The sequence below is a fragment of the Epinephelus fuscoguttatus genome, linkage group LG9 (assembly GCF_011397635.1).
Source record: "Epinephelus fuscoguttatus linkage group LG9, E.fuscoguttatus.final_Chr_v1".
Taxonomy (NCBI): Eukaryota; Metazoa; Chordata; class Actinopteri; order Perciformes; family Serranidae; genus Epinephelus; species Epinephelus fuscoguttatus.
Genome location: NC_064760.1, coordinates 36,020,890 through 36,044,401, shown reverse-complemented (window position 1 = coordinate 36,044,401; position 23,512 = coordinate 36,020,890). Strand labels below are relative to the sequence as shown.

Below are 23,512 nucleotides of genomic sequence, written 5' to 3'. Positions count from 1 at the left end.
CACAGAAACTAGTTTGGCAACTTTTTATGGAGAGAAAAAATGCTGTTAGTTTCTGACACCATAATCGTCTCTTGTGCAATTGCAGTTGGTGAAAAACATCACGACACAAGCCTGACAGTGCACTGCACAGTAAAATGTTAAAGTTTTTTCACCACTGATTGTGGAGAAAGTAGTAACATATATACTTACCTTATATATAGGATGTGAAATGACAAAGGAGCAAATACGATATGTAAAAAAGCTGAATGATAGACAGATCCAGAACAGTGTGACAAAATGTGTATTCAAATATTTATGGCCAGTTTCAGTATATACAGATACACAGTGACATTAGGTCAGCACTAATGGTCAATTCATTATTCAAGAAATGCTATGAGTACACAAGGTGTACAGTATTTCCCTGCTCTGACCTAAAGGGCCACCATGCAGGAGACAGACATTATCCTCATTAAGAATTCTGATGGCCTGAGGGAAGAAGCTCCTGCTGGGACTCTGTCTGGTCGTCAGGCTGCATTTCCAAATGTTGATGCTCCCTGTTGGGATACTTTGCATGGTGCAAAAAAGTTCTTTGGAATTTGTGAGTGCAGCTCACAGCAAAGTTCCTCAGCCATCTAAAAGTGAGATAAAAGCATTAATTTCCCTTCTTTACCAAGGGGTCAGTGACAGGGGCCAAAGTCAGGATACAGAGTAGTGGTTCACCTTCTCGACTGGGGCCTTGTTGATCCTGAAAGGAAGGTAACACCCATCCTGCTTCCTCACAAAGTCCACAATCAACTTTTTTGCTTTGCTGACGTCCAGACGAAGGTTACTGTCCTGACCCCTGTATCAGAAACTCAGGGTCTCCCTTCCCATTGTTGGAGACCAGGAACTGAGGTTTGGTTAGGTGTGACTGCAGCATCTGGGATCTACCTATCAGAAAGTCCTGACTAACTTACCTTGATTAGTGATAATTAGAGTGAAGGATGTTATGGTGTTGAACTATAATCCCCCTTCGTATTATCCAGGTGTGAGGAATGTAGCTGATAGTGACATCAGTGAATCTGCAGGGGCACTAAGTAAACTGTAATGGATCTAAGGTGTCTCTTAAAGGGGAACTCCATCAATTTTACACACAACGGTGTGTTTGCAGGTCTTGGGATGTACTACTTCATACTATTAAAAAAAAAAGTTGTATCAAGCCTTTTGTGGCTCCAGAGGAAGCTGCATGACATCTGTTAAAGTGATGTCACTTGAGTCAGCATTAGTGTTGTTTTTTGGGGAGTTTTTCCTTATCTGCTGTGAGGGTCCAAAGGACAGAGGGATGTTTTATGCTGTAAAGCCCTGTGAGGCAAATTGTGATTTGTGATACTGGGGCCTCCTACCAGTAGGATGTGCCCGAAACACCTTCAGCGGGAGGCGCCCAGGAGGCATCCTGATCAGACGCCTCAACCACCTCAACTGACCCCTTTCAGAGAAAGGAAAGAAGCAGCGGCTCTACTCCGAGCTCCCTCCGGATGTCCGAGCTCCTTACCCTATCTCTAAGGCTGAGCCTAGCCACCCTTCTAAGCATTTTGGTTGCTTATATCTGTGATCTGATTCTTTCACAGCCTAGAGCTCATGACCATAAGTGAGGGTTGGGACATAGATAGACCAGTAAATTGAAAGCTAACTAATAAAACCCCCATTCTATCCTTCTCGAGTGAGGGTAGAATGGGGGAAATATTATTTTTTTTAAAAGACATATACCTTGAAACTAAAATTATATATTTGGGATGGGCTTTTAGTTCCCTTTGCACAGAACTCTTGCTCAGCACAGATGGGAAATACTACTACATTTGGCTATTAAATAACATATCAATTACACATCATTCATGTGATCCAGCTCTGAGAGACAGCACATCTAGGCCAACCTCATGCACAGAGAGAAATGTTTTTTTTTTTTGGGGGGGGGGGTTGGCACCCAAGGATTATGGCACCCGGCATACTGACACAACACCACTTTAACCTCTTAAAACAATATTCACAACTTAGATTAATTTTTAATGAAAACTGGTTCTTTTGATTGTTGAACCCTTAAGGACTGAATGAATAAATAATTGAGGAATGGACTCATATTTAGACTTCATGACTGCTTCAGAGGTAGGGAATCATAACCTTTTTTTTTGTCTCTCTTGTTCACCATGCGGGTATATCTCAATGTACTGTATGCTGCTCATGATTTCAGTAAAATGAACTGAGCAATTGATTTGAATTGAATAAAACTGACATAATAATGTTCACTATTTCCATATTGACAAAAGTTTAAACATTTGTATTTGAATGTGTGAGCTAAAGCCCCGTTTCCACCAACCACTTTAGTTATGTTACCTCTGCAACTAAAAGTAATCATCCGACATGGCACCTAGACCCGAGTGTTTCCACTGCAAACAGAACCCTTAAATGTGGGCTGGGTTGTCGGCCACTGCTCCGGCCAGCACTCAGTATCTTTTCATCACAGGTGACACAGATTGAAGTCTCAACCTTGTTTATCGTCCACAGAACAAAGTTGCACACTGACATTTTCAGAACAAAATAAAACAGTCTGCAGTGAGAGTCTCTCTCCATGGGAAATATAAAAATAGCGGATTTGTGCATTTAGTCCTTCTCAGGCAAGCTCGGGATTTACCATTCCATAGCCAGACACGCATAGCTGACGCAAAGCTTTCTTTCTCTACAAGTGAGGATTAGAATATATGCAGCTCACATAATCCATCTGAAATGAATATATGTATAAATGCTTAAAGATCCACTCATTACCAAAAGTGTATGTCATATAAAAAGTAAAGTGATGGTCAAAGTTGTCACATGAAATATTTAAGGTGTATTGACTGATTCACGTGTTCACCTCATGCATTGAGTAACATTACAAGTTAACGTTCCACCTTCAAAGCTGCCGGCAGTCGACCCAGTGAATTAAGTTATTTTTTTCTCCGACTCCAGCTGCTGCAAGAGGCAGCAGAACATCCTTTCGTTTGATAGTTACAGTCTACTAATAAACTCTTCACTGTATGGACAGTAGCTACATGAGCTTCAAAACCAGCCACAACTCAGCCCTGAGCAGAGTGACCGTCCTCTATTGACCAATCAACAGTGTTCAGAGCTCCACTTTCTAATACCAGATCAGTGTGCTAGGTACCCCAACAGAGGGGGTACCAAAAATGGGGACGGGACAAAACAGTTCCATTGGTACCATCCACCAACTTTTCACAATGGAAACGGGAAAAAAAGCATAGTGAACTGAACTGTACCGTACCGTACTGCTAGGTGGAAACAGGGCTGAAGCAGCTTAGTAGTTTAACTAACTCAAGCAGGTAGCAGAGGACCCCATGGGCTTGAAGAGGTGGTATACATTAAAAGAATCAAACAAAACCAGACCGCACTACTCTTGCACCAATTTTGATCCCTTTTTAAAGACTGGCCATCGTGGGTCTGACAATACTGTAGGAGCACACGTTTACAGCAATTACAATTACAATTTTAGTTGTATTTAAATGCTTAATTGCCCTAAACATGTGGGAATGGTGAACTGGGTCAGAGATTGTTGGTCAGCACAGCCACAAAAGCTGCAACTGGAGATACCTGTCATACCTTCTATCTCCTGTCTCCTGTTTGATTTAGCAAGTAAACATGAAGTCATTGCAGTGCTTACAGTACAATGGTTTCCAATTTTTCGTCTTATCTCTGGCATCTTTGATGCACTTTTCCCTTCAGTCATTATTATTCTGAATGATGTACGTCACCGCTGTATCCACTGCATTAGTTTCTCCTTTGATCTTAATTTCATCATTAATTTCACTTGGCATATACATAGCTGCCGCATCTATGCATTTATATGCAGCTCTGTATGAAGCAACACTCGGCTGTTTTTATGTTAAGGCCACGCTGGACTTTGTTGTTATGCTTCTATCAGTTCCCGACCCTCCTACCTCTTGAGGACCTAATAAGTTATTGAAAGGCTACTGGCAGCTGATTGAAGATGAAGGATTTTATGTCATCTCTGTTTGAGTCTTTCTGTGGCAGAGAAGGTACCGTTTCCTACTTACATTAGAGTTTCATCAGCTGCAACATAGAACATCATATTTCTCCAGTCTGCCTCCTTAGATTTAGTTTATGAGGGATAACAAAGACACAGAGAATAAGAGGGAAGAAAAACAGAGTACTTCTGTATCTGCAGCATGTTTTGTAGTAGCAAATGTACAGTTACATTATTGTAGTCGTCAGCTTTACTGTTGGTAGGTGCATCTGCATATGCTACCAAGTATGTAGCCATGCATCACTGAAAGCCATTGTCACTGTTGCTTTGTCCCTGTCGACTCTTATACACTGGTTGTGTGATGCTTGCAGAATTTTTAGTTGACTAATATACAGGGTGATGACTATAGAAACAACAACATAAACCTTTCCATGTTTATGACATACTAGATAAAACCAACATACTTTGCAACTGCAATCATGGATCCCAGCAAACACCGTGTGGCAATTTGGAATTGTGGTCACCAAAGAGAAATACTTAATTGTTCATGATTTAGACACACTGTAAATCAAAGCAGAGACGTATTCTTTCTCTGATGTTTTCAGGGTAAGTGAACCCCTCAAATACTTCATGGTACCTGCCTGGTGGCAGGGTGAAAATCCATCAATTCAAAGTTTCCTGCAAGTTTCTCCTGCTGGTTTGCTGTTAATTCTTCCACACATTGTTTCCTTATGTCCTCTGATACCCTCTATTCCTAAACTGGATGGTACCTTATTTTGGTGTCGCCAATTGGCAACCCAATTGCCAGAGTAAATGTACATTTCTGCAAACCACGGATATGTAACATTTGTATGTTATTATGTATAAGATATGCTAAAACTTTGTTTCTTTATGTTCCCACAACATAGTTAATATGGTTATGTTTTGGCACAAAAACCACTTGGTTATGGTTAGGAAAAGATCATGTTTTGGCTTAAAAAATGCCCATTTTTGTGCCACAATCATGATTGAAAATGCTGAGATGTCTCCCTATCAGTTTTACTGGCACACTTGCTGCTGGAAATGCCACAATATGTTCTTACAAACATTTACTTTTGGTGCCATAATCAGAGCTGAAATGCCACAAGATATATATATCGCTAAAAAAACACACAGTTTTGTCGTTGATCTTGAACTGTGATCTGCAGTGGTCTGCTGCCTGGTAGAGGTCTTGCCTGAATGTCACACCATCCACCATCCACCCCACCCAATGACATAGTCACCTCAGAGCTATGTCATTTTAGAAAAGTTAATATGATTAGGGCTGTATTCTCCTGGTCGACTAGTCAATTATTTGGTCGCTATGCTCTCGTCCGACCAAATTCTCATTGTCGAATAATCGCTGTGTTACTTTCATAATGAGAAAAGTGCTACATCAATAGCTTTCCAGGATTAATCCATTATTTCTTGCGGTGGGGGACAGGCTAAGTTACCTGTGAAAATGGGGGTGTTTTCAAAACACTCCCATTGTTAGCAGAAAGTAGAACTCGCCCACCCTCACACTTAGCGTTGCGGTGACGCAGACCTCTTTACTTGTATTTCACAGATAAGAAACAATAAATTGTGAAGACAGTAAAGCCTCCACTAAAATAGCATTTTAAGTCTTGTGTGTGTGATTTATCCTTCAGGGATTTATACTTCGAGATTTATCCTGGCTTCATATGAGCAGGGGAAATCTCCGCTCGTCACGAGGCTAATTTATACAATGTAAAATGCCATAGGCTGCCACTAATAACGTTAGCATGTTGTATTTGTTTGGAAAACGTGTTTAGTATAAGACAGATGTTTTGTTGGTGAATGTTGTGAGTTGTAATGGAGCCAAACTGTGTGCCGTTGCCTTTGTTAAATGTTGCTGTTGTCCACTGGCTTTATATGAGAAGAGGAAAAGATCGCTAGACACTAGGCTAATTTATACAATGTAAAATACCATAGACTTGTGCTAATAAGGTTAGCATGTTATATTGGTGGGGAAATGTGTCCAGATAAAGACAATATTCGTCTGTCAGTTCTGCAATTTATAGTGAAGCCAATTTGCGTACTTTGTGTACTGTTTCAAACTGTCTCTATTAAGCCATATTTAATGTGTGTTTTGAATCAACTATATAAATAAAGTTTGATTTGAACTAAACATTACAGCACTTGACACAGTCCTCCACTGCCGACTAGTGTCTTGGAGGTGTGACTGCAGAGTGACACAGACACACCACCACAGAAGTAAAAATAACGCACAGATTTTTTTTTCCCCACGACTAATCGATTAGTTGAAGATTATGTACGACTTTTATTTGGTTGACTACAGCCCTAAATATGATACATATATGAAACACACAAATGTAACATATTCATGGTTTGCAGAAACTTACAATGCCAACACTTTCTTTTGGTGACTAGGCTTTGGTGTTGGCAACACAAGCATGTGCTCAGCTTTTGAGTTAGATAAGAATGTGTAAAATGTCACTTAATTCCAGGAAGCATTCGATGGCCAATTGTGTAGTTTTTTGACTGTCTTTTGTCCCAGAATTACACAAAAACATTTTCCAAATATCAGTCATCATGTCGTGATGACCCTCCTGTCACGCATCTCCTCTGGTGAGGTGGCAAGTACTCCATAATACAGTAAAAAGCTCTTGAGTAGTCTTGGACCTTTTCTGCATTGATCAAACTAATTTAATCTAGGAACAGCACCACTAAGCAGTGATTAAATTATATTTGTGGTAGTAATAATGGATGTTGGAACCAACACAGCATCTGAGGACTTTAGTCGCCAGCAGCACAAAAACAACATAGCTGTAAAATCTATAGACCTCCACCACCTGACAGATTAGAAGACTCCTGGCGTCCTGAGACCTTGACCTCGCCTTTCCATTTCTTCACCTGATGGTCAAGGTCTTGACATAAACATTTACAATCTCTCTAGTCAACTAACAGACTGGCTGATCCAAAGCTGTAGAGTTTAACAGCTTTCCACACTAAAAATGCTCTTACACAAACAAGCTTTCCTGTTGCTGCAAGTAAATGTAACTCTGATGAGGTCCATTGCAATCCTTGCTGTTCACGCATGTCTGTGTTTCCACTGTCATACTTTTATGTCTTGTGTTTTTTAACAGAGGATATTAGGCTTGTCCCCTGCTCTCTCTGGACAGTATTAGCCCATTACTGAGAGTCCAACATCTCCCTTTTCTTTCAAATGGGATACACATTAAGTTGGAGTCTTTAAGTGTGCTGTATTTAACTGAATTATTTTTCAAATTGGCAAGCAGTAAATATTATATATTACAACCCAAGCTCCTGGGGACAGATGTAATAATATCTCTAGTATTACAGAATTCCAAAATTATGATAAATGAGAAAACCATAACCAGCCTCTTCAATGATACACTCTACTGATACTTTCATAATGACAACTCTCACACTAAGACTTTAAAGACCTCTCACAAGATGGATGTGTAATTACATTTGGCCAAGTGACTGTGCATTTTTGCCAGTGGTCGAGGTCCGAGTGGTCTCCCTCTGTGTCATGGTTCCAATATTACTCCATTAATTTTTATTTCTCTCAACTTAAGTTGTACTGCTGGACAGTAAGGAGACTTGGTGAATGGGGACTTCTTACTCTATACTTGGCAGCAGGGAAACAGGGTTTCTTTGAAAGTTTTTTGGAGAGGGGCAAGATGATGGTTAGTTAGTGTGTTTTTCACAAGTTATATCCAACAATCATAGCATGTCAAACTATTCTGCATGGAGAATACCGATATCAGATCTCAGAAGAAGACTAGAGTATGCCTTTGTCCCATAGACGCAAGTAAAAAATTTTACCTGAAAGGGGAGCGACACAAACCACGCTGATCAATCAGAAGTGTAAAACCCAGCTTACATAATGAGCTGCATCTGGTCTACAAAGTGGACTGTAGAGTTAATCAGATTGTGGCTAAGAGGAGAAACAAAGCAGATAAAACAATGACCCCTAACGATTGTAAAACCAAATGACACCCCCATTCCCCCAAAGAAGAACACTGTGAGGTCACACACTCACACGTACAGGCACAGAGGGAAGGCAGTTGGCTTAACGCTGTACAGTATTTATTGTTGCTTGTAGACGATGCAGACATATACACACACGAGCCGGTTCCAGTTCCAGCTCCAGCTCCAGCTCTCTCTCTTGCTCTCTCTCTCTCTCTCTCTCTCTCTCTCTCATGCGGCCCTACCGTCCACTCTCTTCTGGACCCAGCCTACTGCAAGAGAGAACCAGAACCAGGTTACCAGCATGTTTTTATGGTTTGACTGTGATTACCTGATTCTGTCCAGCTGTCTGATCGCCAGCCGAGACACTCCACCTCCCTCCTCCCTCCTCCAGCAGCCGGCAACTCAACCACATCCCGCTGCCACAAACATGGCCCAGTAAAGAGGAATGTTCTCAAGGAATAGATAATGACAGAGACTCTATAACTTTTTTTTTTCTTTTGTAAATAATGCCACCAGAAAATCATCGTTCAAACCGTCAAAATCTGTTTACACCTGAAGCAATTTCTTTTTTTTTTTACGTCTGTCCTCTGGACATAAGGGTATATTTATGTTCAGTAAGTCTGTACTTACGTTTCCATTCTGTCTTGTCAAAAAAAAAAAAAATTATCCACAGCGGCACACGTAAGCAATAAACAACAAAACAGGTGTTTCAGTTAACGATTCAGTTAATTTAATAGTACAAACATAAGTGATGATTACTTGGTATGCGTAACTTCATCTCCAATGGTTCTAAACCAGGACAGAACTCTCCTTAGATAATACACCCTGTTTGAATGTGATGACTTGATTAAGTGGCTGGTATAAGTGGTTATATCACCATCATAGATATGGGTTAGAAGAGTCTTGCTACACCAACTAGTATGTTCTAAATGCTGTTAGCGGTGTATGAAACAGCTGTATTTATTGTAATGCAGGGATAGAGGAAGTTAACTGGTGGAGCGTTCGGATAAAGATGGAGAAAGTCCACGTATGGAGGGTGGTTGAAGTGAAAGTGAAACCTGACAACTCTGCTACCAATGCCATTTATAGTGCTGATGATGACATTCTGAAAATATTAGTCTGTGTAGCAGGACCCTTCTAACCCATATCCATGACACTGATAACCACTAATAACGCCCACTTAATTGAGTAATAACAATGAAAGTATTGACACTTATCTCTAAAAACAGGGTCTGTTTGTTGAATTTGCCAGTTGGTCTTCAATTGTATGCTGCGTCAGTACTAACATAAGTGACACAAAAGTTTTATAAAGATCACCAGCATTCATTGTCTTTGTTTTTTTTTAAATAGATCTACCTAATTAGTGTGATTGTACTTCATTTCTAAGCTTTATCCAGCCTTTTGGCACTTCATCTGTATTCACATATTCTTCTCAAAAGACAAATTGGAGTCATGTTGTTCTTGAGTATCTGATCTTAGTGTTAAGCTAAGTCTCTTCGATGAACAAAGAAGTTTATAAGGTCATATAGGAGTCAACATGGCCTCTCTGTTGTTGCAGTAACCCTTTATCTTGACCATTAATCTTGATGATCACTGTTGTTTGACACTGCAAGCTATAGAAGTGTTAGAATTTTAATAGTCATTGTCTATAAATATCACTTGGTGAAGGCTAATCACTGAAGGGCTCTGTGCAGTATTTACGCCTGCAGCAATTGTCTTTGACTTTGATAATGTGTGAGATACCAAATGAAGGCAAACTCCATAAATCACTCATTAATTCCACATCCTTATGACCTTAAAACAGATTTAAACATCAAACAAGCTTACAATAACTAATCCTTCCATCTGCAGAAACTGAATATATTTACCACGATATTTAATGTGATTGATGAGGGGGAAGGCCAGACATTAAAAGAGATTTATAAGATTTATCATTGAAAATGGTTTGGATTATAGATATTGGAGTTGTGTCGCAACCAAACCCAAGTGAGTCACACATATTGTCCCATCAGGTCCATTTACTGTACTATTATTTTCTGTCATTTGATACATTCATTGAAAAATCTTGAATTGAGTTCTTTGCAAAAAACAAACTCTTCTTCTCACCACTGGCGGGGCTGCTCTTATTCTGCTGCATAGTGTTGCACAAAAAGTCAATTGCTGGAAGCCATCCTTGTTTAGCAGAAGGAAAAGTTATATTGTCATGCAGCCTATGTGCTCATCCTAGGACTGACTGCACTACCGATTAACATGCAAAGAAATGTTCTGACCAAAGGGCCAACATCTGTTACATTTGCAGAAAAAATAAAGAGACCTTCACAAGGTTGTCGTACTCCCAGGTTGCTTCTGACTGACAGTCATCTGTAATAAATAGTACTTTACGTGGAGGTCACCCTTGTTTAATATCAAAAAAGCAGAGCGAGAGAGAGGCAAAAACACAGAGGTGACAGAATGAAAAAGAGAGACAGTGTTAGGCTGCTTATGCGAGGCAGTGGGGATAGGATCCAAATGTAGACTGAGGAGGTGGCAGAATTACTTTAGTGATTTATTGATGAAATATGGCTACAGGCAGGTACAGGTAGGTGGATGCAGGTAACAGATGGTCGGACACAAAAGCAAAGATAGAAACCAACAAAACAACTAGGACGAGCTGACAGGGGGTGAATGAAATGGTACCATATCTGGAGGAGTGATGATGAAATTGAGCACAGGTGAGCAGAGAGTAAATTTGACACATTAAAGAATCTCTGTGTTCTTCATTAGATGGCTTAAAAGCAACAGTGACAGTGTCAGTGTCAGTCATGATTTTCACGTAGCCAATTCAAATTTACATAAACTGCTCTGTGATCACAAATATCCTCTATATTTAATGTTTCATAATAACACTGAGAATGACCCTGCCCAACAAAATTGGTGTCCATTTTAATAATTGTCAGTGTCAAAGAGGGAAAATGAATGTTTCCTCCAATGAGGAATATTAAATATGTAGTAGGTACCTGCAGAATGCTGACAATTTGAATTCCCATCAAACTCCACAAAGCTCAGCAAAAGATGAAAAGTTGAGAGTTGTGAAGAGAAGCTTGACTAAAAGACACAAAAGCTTTATTCCCTGTGTTGTCAGCAAAAAATGCCACACAGGTCAAAAGTGTAAAACTAAAGGCTGACTGCTCTTTATGATTAAGAGATGAGCTGGCTACAATCCTTAGGATTGACCGTTGGTGCTCATCCTGATTCACCACAGTTAAGTGGGGTCAATCTCTTTCAACTCACATACCCCTCACTTATAGTGTGGTGTGTGCAGGTGAGATACCTTGGAGCAAATCATCTCAACTCAGGCTATTGTAGTAGACTTACAATGGTTCCAACACCCTGGAGGAACCATTGTGGGATTATACCGACATGTCAAGGTAGTCAGCTCCCTCCAACTCTGATATTATTCAACTTTTATAGGATTATAGAAAACAACAAGGATTCTTTTCATCTGCTAATGCTGTAGCTCAAATATATATTCTAGTTAATCACATCTTTGTCAGATTGTGAATGTGGTTTTAATACCAATATTTTAATTCCAACGTGATTTATTCAGTTCCTCTCAGATCCTCTCATGATTTGGCATGTCTTAAAGAAAATACAAAAAACAATAAAAAAAAGTTTTAGAATCTCATAGAACTTGTTGCATACACAGTCCACGATGATTCCAAAAAAGTTTGCATTCCCCATGTTAATGAATGAATCCACCAACCACTGCTGTGAAATAAAGTCCTTTTTACTTTTGTGGACCTTGAGGTAAGATTCATTTTTCAAGACACTGTTTCCAAGGTAAAAAAAAAAAATGACCCAAAATGATTCTTTTCAAACACCTGCAGCAAATACTTACCTTTATTATGAATGATTTGTCTGCAAATGTTGAATTGCACAAAACTATTTAAAATATGGTGACCTTAGGTTATCAGATTGTCTGGTTACAATATTTTCAAAGTGGATTTATAGTTGTGTATTGAGCACTAACAGTATAGCTACTCAGCCTATACATGTAGGCAACCAGCAGGCCCTGTAGCAATGGCGTACCTGATGAGGGCCATGTGTATATATAAATTTAGCTTTAATCCGAACGCCAGAGAAATGACTCACTCAGCTTCCTATGTTAATGATAAAACAACAGTTACCGCACATGTGGTTTGAAGATGTTATATGTGCTACATTTTGAGGCACATGTGGCGTTCACTGTAATTCATTTGATCACATGTGGTTTTCCGACATTTTAAATACATTTTCAAGATGCACACATCATATCATCATGTGTGAAATGTTTCACTTTACGTGTGAAACTGACTTTTTCTGGTTCACATGTAAAGTTAAAAACGTGTTTTCTCTCATCATATTTGAATTTTAAGATAAATGTGGTAAATGGTTTCACATGTAAAATCACAGCATCACTTGTGAAATGTTTCAGTTCAATCAATCAATCAATCAATCAATCAATCAATTTTATTTATAAGGCCTAATATCACAAATCACAATTTGCCTCACAGGGCTTTACAGCATACAACATCCCTCTGTCCTTATGACCCTCACAGCGGATAAGGAAAAACTCCCCAAAAAAAACCCTTTAATGGGGAAAAAAATGGTAGAAACCTCAGGAAGAGCAACTGAGGAGGGATCCCTCTTCCAGGACGGACAGACGTGCAATAGATGTCGTACAGAACAGATCAGCATAACAAATTAACAGTAATCCACATGACACAATGAGACAGAAGAGAGACAGAGACAGAGATGTAAAATGTAAAATGAACTCCTTCCCATGAAACTGCATACCCATAATGAAATGGATATATCTCTGCAACCACAGGGTCTATTTGAATACTTTTGGTGTCATGGTAAAGGGAACACTTGTGAGATTTGTTAAGATGTGTAAATATCAGTATATGTGTTATATGTGAAGAGTAAATGAAGATGGCACACAGCACAAATGAAACATTTTGAGGTTTGCCTAAAAAAAAAGCATTTTCAGGATGAGTATCCCTTTGGAATGATGCAGCTGCAGCTCTAAACCTCCATCACATCATAGTACAATATGTGAACATTAACTCTGCAAAGGTTGATTCTGATAAAGTGAAGCAGAACAATATTAGAGAGGTTTTAGTACAAAGAATTCAGGCGAGCTCTCCAAAATTGCACCATGTTTGCATGTGATTTTTGTCATGTACAATCCTATATCTTTCATTTTTTGTTTCTGTAAATCCCTACTGATGTTTAGGATACACACATACAACTGTCCGTTTAGTTTTTTTCCTCCATTTCCCACTCCAAACTGACCAATACACACTTACTACATTTGAACCTGAGTTTCTATTCTGAGCTTTGGAGGCCCGTATCTCCGTGACGGCTTGGCCAATTTGAGTGATTGACACCTTGTTTGATTCATTAGAGCCAATAGAATGATGCTATACCCACTAAAACCAGAATGACAGCACTGTAAGCCAATCAGAGTCAGCAGAACGCATTGTGGGAGAGATGCCGGCTGCTGTGAGTGGTCATTGTTATGCTTATCCCCAGAACCTGAAGGCCGTCATGTTTTTTGCCCGGATTCATTTGAGTGACGCATAACAAGTTGGTAAACAGGAATGAAGCGTGATTTAACAGCAGAATGAGCTTTTCACGGCAAAAACAACAAGGTAAGAGAGATATTACAAATATAGCTCAGCAAAACAATTTCTGTTGTTGTTGTTCTTTGGCCTCTATCTCTCTGATGCTTTGGTGTAGCGTGTTTTGGCGCATGTGTAGAAAGAGCGGAGTGTCAGTTGTGTGTTTTGAATAACGCGTGGTCGAGTTAGAGCCCGAAATATACAGAGTGGGTCGGGATAACGGTGCTGTATGGAGTTGGATTGGTTGTTGTTTATTTAGTTGTTGTTGTTTGAGCTGTGTTTGGGGCATGTAAAAAACTTTTTTACAGCCTTGTAGCCCAGGTGCAACATCACTATATTCTTCATGATCAGTGCATTGTTTCACACTGTTTGCAAAGTCGCTCCAATTGGGGGACTTTTGGTTTTAACAGGATGTTTCACATGTGGTATGCGCTACAGTGTCACACATTGTAGTGCAATCCATCCAATAGCTGTCAAGGTATTTTACTCTGACTCACAAATGGTGATCTCATGGTGAAGCTAGAGGAAAAGTTTATAGGATTTATCGTCTGGGGAACATGAAAATCTGTACAAAATTTGGTGATCACAGTGGTGATGGTATCTTAAAGTTGTTGAGATATTTTAGTCTGGATCGAAGTGCACTGACCAACAGACCAGCAAGCATTTTTTAAGCCTTGTTATACAGGGTTACAAACAGAGACCGAGTCAGATTCGAGATTCTAGATCAGGGGCGTCAAACTGGAAACAGTGACTTATATATCTGTGGTAGGCCAATATCATTTGATAGAAATGGCTGACCAGCATGGCTCGTTAGTAACTGTCAGACTATACAAAGTCATCCAGAGACCCAGATTGGACCCTTTGGCAGACCACTTCCAGCCCACTGCCCATATGTCTGACACCCCTGTTACAGATACTAAATAATTCTTGGTAGGCAATATTGGTAGCATTAAATACAAAAAATTAAATACAGAAATTAATACCTTTTTTACTCCTGGACTGGTATTCACAAAGCATAGCGAACTAAAATCTATTACTGCTGACACACTCCACAGTTGTCCTCTATTCATTTTCATACTTGACTCAAAAACTCATTTAGCCCCTTCATAAATTAATGTCATGAACTCAGAATCCTTCAGATCTACTCAAATACACTTGCATGGAGGTCAAATGTCTAATGGGGAATCCTATCTTAATTCCCTAAATTGTATCTTTTAATAGATATGTGACACACACTGCACTGGCCTCAGTTACTGGGAATCTAATTCCAAATTCATTAGCACCCTCTATTTATGTATCTCTGGCTTCCAGCAAGTTTGCATGTGGTTGTGAGAAGAACGTCCTTCCTCAAGCAGAACTACAACAACAGTAAAATATTCAAATGGAGAAAATAAGGTGTTCATTTGATTTCCTTTAGTTTCTAATAATGTGTTTCTGGTTCTGTAATGAGCATATACCCCACTGTGGTAAGACGAAGAGAAAGATGACATAAAAGTGAAAAGCAGTCAGAAACACATGATTTCCCTGCTGGTAAAATTAAATGACGGTAGTTATAATGACCACATATTGGGGAGGGAAATAAACAGAAGGGAAACTGAACAAATTGAAGTAAAATTTGTGAAAGGCAACAGGAGAGCGGTTCACGTAAGGGGAGTCTTACAAACAAGCACATAGAACTAACTGTACTGTGTACAATACAGACAGGAAAAGAGATTGAAGAGTGCAAGGACACATTTAAAAAATAAAGACGCTGTCTCTCAGGACACTTCTCCTCGAGAGAAAATGAGTAACACACTGGTGGGCAGGCGAGGGACTTTGGGTGAACCAAAGGGCATATGAAGAAACTCACCATAGCAGTGTAAAGAATACTAGACATCACCTGCAGCCCATAGCGACATGCTACACAGGGGAAAGGCATCAGCCACTGCTCCACTGTGACTGGCTGTAAGATGAGACACCAGCAGGTTTCATTTTGAAAAGCTGAGGCTCTATCAACAACTGCTCTATCAGTGTGTTGTGTGTTCAGCCTGACAAACGTCTGAGTGCTCATGAATCCCCAACTTTTCCCACTCACTGTTACTGTAGGGTACTGTTCAGCTTGAACATTTTTTGAGATGATTAGAAAAACATCCTCAATGATGATGAATGAAGATGAATTTACAACAGATAATGTCCATTTGTGCCAAGTGCTAGTTTACGTCACTAGAATTCTCATCATCAATCAGCCATTTTGTTCGAATCAGTGTACACTTACATCACCAAAGGTTCCTCTTGTGCTGTTAGTGTACCCCCTCTCAAATAGGAGCTACAAAAGTCCATTAAAACTGCATTATAAAAACTACAATCTATCTAGTTCCCACAATTCAGACACATAAAAAAGGGGAATCTTAGAACTATGCTCTCAGTGCTCTGAGAAAGTTCCTCACTGCTAATGATGGCCTCCCAAATGCACTGTCCTTGTAGCTCTGTGCAGATATAATGTTGAGAAGGCACAGGTTCACCCCTTTAAACTTCTGCCTTTGTTAGATTGCATTCCTCAAAAAGGGTTTCCCATTTAATGTTTTTCAGGCAGTAGTGGCCTCAAAAACTTTTGCAAGTTGCATCAAGGACATCTTGATTGAGACACTTGAAGAAACAGATTTCTAATCTAAAAGTTCCTTGGAAGTATGCCCTAACTCTAGTAGACTTACAAAAGAGAGCACCAGAGTGGCAAACTTTATCTTAGGTAAATCTACTTGTAAAAGATATGTGCCAAAGTAGAAACTTTTGCATGTGGAAGGCTTAGGCGCAGCACAGTTTCACTGTACAGATCTGCTCTCACTAACTGTTTATTGGCTAAGCAGCAGCAGCAGCAGCATTCCAACAGATAGAAATTTTCCTCCCAGTATAATAATCCTTGACTTTAGATCACAGACATCTTATTGGCAGTGGTGGGATTTGAACCCACGCCTCCTGAGAGACTGGAGCCTTAATCCAGCGCCTTAGACCACTCGGCCACACTACCTGTTAATAATAAGGAGTTTTAGTAAAACCAATGTGTAGTTGAAGACTACTGCAGCACAGCTGCTTGATGATAGCTACAGTAGCCAATGTCATCTGAGTATGGATAGATAGCAAGATATCTGCCAGTTGATAGTATTTTGCAGTAGCAGAGGATGGTTTCGATCCATCGACCTCTGGGTTATGGGCCCAGCACGCTTCCGCTGCGCCACTCTGCTCTCGCTTGAGGCTAAAGTATGTCTTTGACTTGATGAGAAGTATTTCTGTAGTAAATCAAGTTGACATAGAAAAGGTACCAGATTGACACACTCTCTTCCTTGGTTAATTCAAGGTGCACCAAAGATGTACAAAATCAGTAAGTTTCCTCATTAACAAGGTCCAGTGTTACCATCTAGACCACAAGATGCTAGTTAAGACACGTGACAACGGATGCCTCATTGACTGAAAGCATAGCAATGTGGGTATGTGAAAATTGCTGGTTGACTGTATTTTCTATTAGCAGAGGATGGTTTCGATCCATCGACCTCTGGGTTATGGGCCCAGCACGCTTCCGCTGCGCCACTCTGCTCTCTGTTGCTGTTGATAGGTTGTGTATTTGTGCTCTGTGATCTCAAATGAATTTCTTATTTGTGAGCAGACAAGCAGTTTCACACTTGTCTCTGTTTTATGGTGGCCATTCACCTTTGGCTACTACTGATATCTAGTTCATGATCACCAAAACATGCTGCTGCTTGAGTTTTTGTCAGCATCCAACTTCAGCCAACTCAAAGACATTAATGGCACAGTGCAGGCACTACTGCCTTTTGCTCATTCCCAAGGTCTAATTGGTAGCATATCTCCAGGCAAACTGGAGCTCTAATCAAGTGCCTTAAACTACGCTTTCAGACAGGGGGTTCTTTTGACTGCCATGATCTCTGTTCTATCAAATGTTGATGGCTTTCTGCATCTTGAGCAGTAGTGTAACAGTCATCACGGTTTGTGTGAGCAGTGTTTCTAAATCACGAGTAATTAAATAAGCCACCTGTTCTTAGCTACCACTGTTTCACAATCAACAAATATTCACACAATAAGCCATTCACTGTTTTGTGATAAAGGTTTCAGCGCACAAACTTTACCAACTCTAACATACCTTCATTTTCCAGGCTGGAATTTGAACTCATCAGATAGCGCACCCAAAAATGTAAATTCAGCCATTATCTACTCACAGGCTACGGTGAGGCTAAAAACAGAGTTCATTTTTCCAAACAACTTTTTATTTCGGGGCTTCAGGACACTTGGATCCCTACGGACAAGCAGTATGGAGATATTTTGTGGTTTCAATTGTGTGTTTTTGGACATTTGAATCTGGGGCGCCATAAGCCTCCATTAGGTGGAGTTGTGTTGCTACCCACTCTCCCCTTGGATCTCCGCAAGTGTTGCGAGGACTCTAAAACTTCACCTGAGCCTCCATCGGCATATAGGTGAGTAGATAATGGCTGAATTTTCATTTTTGGGTGCACTATCCCTTTAAACCAGGGTAATACACATTGCTATTACTTCATTCTCCAAGCTGTCTTTTGCTTTTGTTAGTGGTAGTTCCCATAAAGGTTGAAAAAAAGTAATATCTCATCTTCATGCTTTGTTTTCTGATCTTTCAAAAACAAAAGAAACCTTACTACTTACTATCACCGGACATTACTTTCTTTACATCCACTGGACTACATCATTGTAAAGCTGTTATTAGAGAATATCTAGTGTTCACAATAACTATGGTGAACACATTGTCATACTATCCTCTTGGTAGCTATGTCTAAAACAATTGTCACAGTAAGTAAGACAGCTGTGGCTCAGGAGGTAGAGGGGTTTGTCCACCGATCAGAAAAGCAGCAACTCAATCCCCAGCTTCTCCTGCCTGCATGTCAAAGCACCCCGGGGCAAGAAACCAAACCCCAAATTGCTCCTAATGGCCTATGAATGTCTAGAAAACTGAGTAGCAAGGGGTCTCAAAAAAAGAATGATTTTACCCAGAAAGTACTTTTTTATGCAGGATTCATAGCATGTGACAACTTTAGCAGCTTTTGGATTAAAACCCCAGAACAGGTATGTGGCGTGTCAGAGAATTTCAGAACCAGAATTCAAATCCAAGCTTCAGAGAAAACATCTGAAAAGCACATTGGATCAAGTTTGACCAAATATAGTCAACAGTATGCTCTAACATCTTTGTAGCTGTATGTGCTTGACTTTGTAGAGAGAAGTCCACCCCAAAATGTAGGTTAAGCTGAATTAGGCAGTGCTGTATTGATTCACACTGTGGGAGAGTTTCCCAGCTATTGCTTGTCTTCTTTGGGATTAAAACAACACAGAAAGCTACTGCCCTCCCACTCTGAAAGAGAAAATCAGTAGTTACAGATGTCTTTTCCCATTTTATATCACTATAAGGCTTTGACTACAGGCAGGGTGAATTTTCTGTGTTTTAAACTTTTAACCATGGGGGCTCATAAAAATCTATCATAAGAATGTGAATATGTATGTACACTCAGATACACTCAAAATAAACACAAAAGCAATTCCTAATGTGACATTAATTAAAATTGTCTGGCTATAAAGAGAATACCTGCGAGACAAAGCGGCAGAACAATACAGTAGTATTTACTGTTTTTTTTCTACAGGGATGACTGGCTAGCTTGGGTCATGTCAACAGGGGGTCCCCAACATGGAATTTACATAGTTGAATCAGATTCATCTAAACTGGTCAGAAACTGCTGATCTACTGGGATTTTCACACACAACCATCTCTAGGGTTTACAGACGATGGCCCAAAAAAGAAAATATCCAGTGAGCAGCAGTTCTCTGGGCCAAAACGCCTTGTTGATGCCAGAGGTCAGAGGAAGTCAAGATGATAGAAAGGGAACAGTAACTCGAATAACCACTTTACAAACAAGGTATGCAGAGGACCATCTCTGAACAAACAACACATTGAACCTTGAAGCAGCAGAAGACCACGCCAGGTGCCACTCCTGTCAGCTAAGAACAGAAAACTGAAGCTACAATTAGCACTGACTCACCAAAATTGGACAACAGAAGACTGGAAACACGTTGCCTGGTCTGATGAGTCTCGATATCTGCTGCAACATTCAGATGGTAGAGTCAGAATTTGGCATAAACATGAAAGCATGGATCCATCCTGCCTTGTATCAACAGTTCAGGCTGGTGGTAGTGGTGTAATTGTGTGGGGGATATTTTCTTGATACACTTTGGGTCCCTTAGCACAAACTGAGCATGGTTTAAACACCACAGCCTACCTGAGTATTGTTGCTGATCGTGTCCATCTCTTTATGACCACAGTGTACCCATCTTCTGATGGCTACTTCCAGCAGGATAACGTACCATGTCACAAAGTTCAAATCTTCTCAAACTGGTTTCTTGAACATGACAATGAGTTCACTGTACTCCAATGGCCTCCACAGTCACCAGATCTCAATCCAACAAAGCACTTTTGGGATGTGGTGGAACGGGAGATTTGCAACATGGATATGCAGCTGACAAATCTGCAGCAACTGCGTGATGCTATCATGTCAATATGAATCAAAATCTCTGAGGAATGTTTCCAGCACCTTGCTGAATCTGTGACACCTAGAATTAAGGTAGTTCTGAAGGCAAAAGGGGGTCCAACCCAGTACTAGCAAGGTGTACCTAATAAAGTGGCCAGTGAAGTGAGTCTATATATATATACATATATATATGTATATATATATATATATAGTGACTTATATGTGCATCACATCTTTATGTATATAGTATGTGTGAGACATATGCTGACACATATAATATATGTGTAGTTTACATAATTTAGCATTTATCAAATGTATGTACTGGTTTGTACAAGTAACAATGCATTTCTATACATGTTAAACCTAGTAGTATATTAGTAACAGAAAACAGCAACCTTCTATTCCAGAGTGGAGATGAGTGAATCACGCCCACAGTATAGAAACTACCTGCAGTGTGCTTTAGCTTGTTGAACCAAAAGAACGTCCAACACTTCTGTCTCACAGTACACTGTAGCCTATATGTAGCTGTGGGCGGTCTGCTACCTTTCGTTTCCTGTCAGCTAAAGTGAGAGGAAGGTGATGAACAACAGCAGGGGAAAAGAGTGTGGCGATAAGTTGTACCTGGGAAAAGTTTGGAATCGAACACAGAATAAGGTGCTAAATATCGAGGCAGATGCCACGAGCAAAGGAAATGGAACAAGTCCCAAACTTGTCTTGCGCTTGTCAATCTGTTGATCTGCTTGGATGCCAGAGTTTTTGTGTTACCTAATCTGACATGTCTGTCCTGTTCACATGTGACTTTGCTCGGCAGAGGACAGCAACTTTTCAGTTTTCCCTACAGAAAATTTCCAAGAAGAAAATACTCAACAGCCTGTTAATGCATGTTTGCATGTGTTTGTGTGCATGGGCCGTGAGCCTTTCACTAACAATTCACTTTCACATTCCACAAAGCTGGACAATTAATTGCTCACATTTTCCCTCTACATCATTTGTTGCAAGAGACCATTGTTGACATGGCAGAGTTGAATAACAGCCATGAAATGATTAAGTCTGTTCACTTAAGCTCGAGGCTTGTCAGTGTTGTTTGACACAAGAGACATTCAGCCCGTTTATTTAGTATCACTTTCACACACAGACACCTTCATGATGCAGGAGGAAGGATCAGTCAGAGCATGACCACAGTAAACTGTTGGTTATTATGTGTCAATAAGAGTCGACAACAATGTTAACGTTGCTGTAAGGCTGAACTTTGGCACAGCAGCACTGTGAGCTAAATGCCAATGTCAGCATGCTAACATGCACCCAGTGATAATGCCAACATGCTAATTCTAAGCAGATGTAATCTTAGTTTAACTAACATTTGCTAATTAACAAAACACAAAGTTGAGGCTTTTAAGAATGTAGTTAGTTTTGCAGGAGGGAGGGGTGGACGGGTCAAACAAAACAAGACTTTCACCCAGAAGAAAGCAGTTTGTGTCCCATGTGAAACCAAAAGTCAGTCTTATTTGTATGTAACTTGATGTAAGTTACGTACTATGTCCCGTGTAAAACCTGTGTTTTAACATAAGGTTACGTAATGTATGGCTGTCACACACTGATGTCACTTCCTTGACGTATTTACTTCATATGACGTAACAAACCTAAATATTTTAACTCAAAACATTATCTTTTTTCGAAACCTATCATAGTAGTTTTGTTGCCTAAACCTAACCCCAACCGTTTCACAACATTAACCTCATTTTACAGTGTGTTTCAGCTGTGCAACACATCAGATTCACTTTAGAAGGTGGAGGGGTCCAAAAAGTGTGTGTAAGATCGGAGTGCGGAGCAGATGGTCACTGCCGATGGGGCGAGGTAATGTGCTCTCAGACATAGGCCCAATCCCAATACCCCCCTTTGCCCACTACCCCTTGGCCCTCAAAATGAAGCAACAAAGGGTAGGGGTAGAAATCTTTCCCTAGGAATTGGGACACTCACTACGTCACCACGTCGGTTACATTTACGCATAACTATTTTAAACAGGAAGCTGCGAGCCATCTGCATTTCCAAACAGACATCTACAATGGAGTCTCATTCATCCTACCCATCGCGTTTGCCGCATTCATCATGCTTCGTGTGATGAACGACAGACAACAGAGGACTTCTGCTAGCTAGCTAACCAGCTAACATTATGAGGCAGCATAGTTATTCTAGCTGGCGTGTTATCATAATGTGAAAAGTCCGACAATTTTGCAGAACAGGACAGATGACAGACGCCAGATAGTGCGAGCTAGCTAGCTAGCTAACAAGCAACCTGACGACGGTAACGTTAGCTATGTATGAACTTTTTTCCCCGTCTCTTGCTCGGTGGTAGCCATGGCAATGTCTACCTGTCGCTGGCAAGTCAGCATCTGAAATCCCTCGCTCTGAAGGGCTAGTTTCATACCCACTACCCCTCGTTATGCCCCCTACCCCTACACGCAAAAAGGAATTGGGACACCATTACCCCTCGCAGGAATGCGCAAATGTAGGGGTAGGGCCAAGGGGTAGGGCCAAGGGGGGTATTGGCACGGGCCCATACTTTCCACATTGAACATCCACCGACTGCTGTGGTCACGTGGACACACATACAGTACAATTAACGGGCCGTGTCAGCCCCCAGTGGTAAACAGGAGGGCTGTGTGGTGAGCGTCCGTCCACCTACTGCCAGCTTTGGGTAAAACTGACCCTAAGAAGTCGTTGCTGGGTCTGAAGTAAATGTCTGTCAAATATCCAACCTAAAACTAACTTCTCTGCGGTGCAGCTGACTTGATCAGTGTTTTGGGCTGGCCTATAGGCTGTGGGGAGATGCAAGACTGATCCAAGGGGAAAACTCTGGAGACAGAGGGGCAAAATGGAGAGAAATCTGGATTACAATAAGGTGTGCTTTTTCAACACTATTATCATGCAACAGTGACCTGCTGATCAGGACAATGGGCGGCGTTTTGGATGTTACCTATAAATTGCCCAAATTGTCAGTGAGATAAAGGATAAAAAAGTAAGGCAAACTTAACTAGCAGGGCAGGCGACCAGCGTCTGTCAGTGTGAATCAGATTAAGCAAAAATGGCATGTAATCCACTGTAGCCTTACAGAAATGTCCAAAATATCCAATATCCAAAAACCCCAACACACTCAAACACACCAAGCTCAAACCCAAAGGCAGATTGGCCATCGGGACATTTGGGACGAATCCCAATGGGCCGATCAAGTGGGCCGGTGTGTTAAAACATCAACATCCACCTGTACTTCCAGATCACGATCTATCAAATGATGCATATGCACACATGCAGAGAGAGTGACAGAAAGGAGAGAAAGAGATTGGCCACCG

The 23,512-nt window shown here is 40.5% G+C and overlaps 3 non-coding genes across 3 annotated transcripts; all 3 read right to left on the bottom strand.

Moving 5' to 3' along the window:
- Positions 1-16,557: 16,557 nt before the first annotated feature.
- Positions 16,558-16,639, bottom strand: trnal-aag (transfer RNA leucine (anticodon AAG)). The gene has a single exon. It is a non-coding gene; the product is annotated as a tRNA-Leu (tRNA).
- Positions 16,640-16,781: 142 nt separating this feature from the next.
- Positions 16,782-16,853, bottom strand: trnam-cau (transfer RNA methionine (anticodon CAU)). Its single transcript has one exon. It is a non-coding gene; the product is annotated as a tRNA-Met (tRNA).
- Positions 16,854-17,131: 278 nt separating this feature from the next.
- trnam-cau (transfer RNA methionine (anticodon CAU)) lies at positions 17,132-17,203 on the bottom strand. Its single transcript has one exon. It is a non-coding gene; the product is annotated as a tRNA-Met (tRNA).
- Positions 17,204-23,512: the final 6,309 nt, after the last annotated feature.